Genomic DNA, 301 nt, shown 5'->3' on the forward strand with positions numbered 1-301 from the left:
ACAAATAAAGATTTTACTACCTAAACTAAATATTAAAATGTTATATGCATTCATGTATAAAATCCATTAATGATTATGAAAACCAAGTTTTTACATACTAACAAAATTACAAATGATATATTCTGTAGTATAATCATACATTAGATTATGAACCATTCACATTTCATCATTTCGTTCAATCGTATCAGATTATATCACCTCTCCATATCATTTCATATACTATCGTCATCTCATTCATTACATCACGATCACATGGCGGATGTTGATGATGATAGTAGCACTTATCGTATAATTATACAAT

Source organism: Penaeus monodon, chromosome 33, assembly GCF_015228065.2.
Source record: "Penaeus monodon isolate SGIC_2016 chromosome 33, NSTDA_Pmon_1, whole genome shotgun sequence".
NCBI classification, from domain to species: domain Eukaryota; kingdom Metazoa; phylum Arthropoda; class Malacostraca; order Decapoda; family Penaeidae; genus Penaeus; species Penaeus monodon.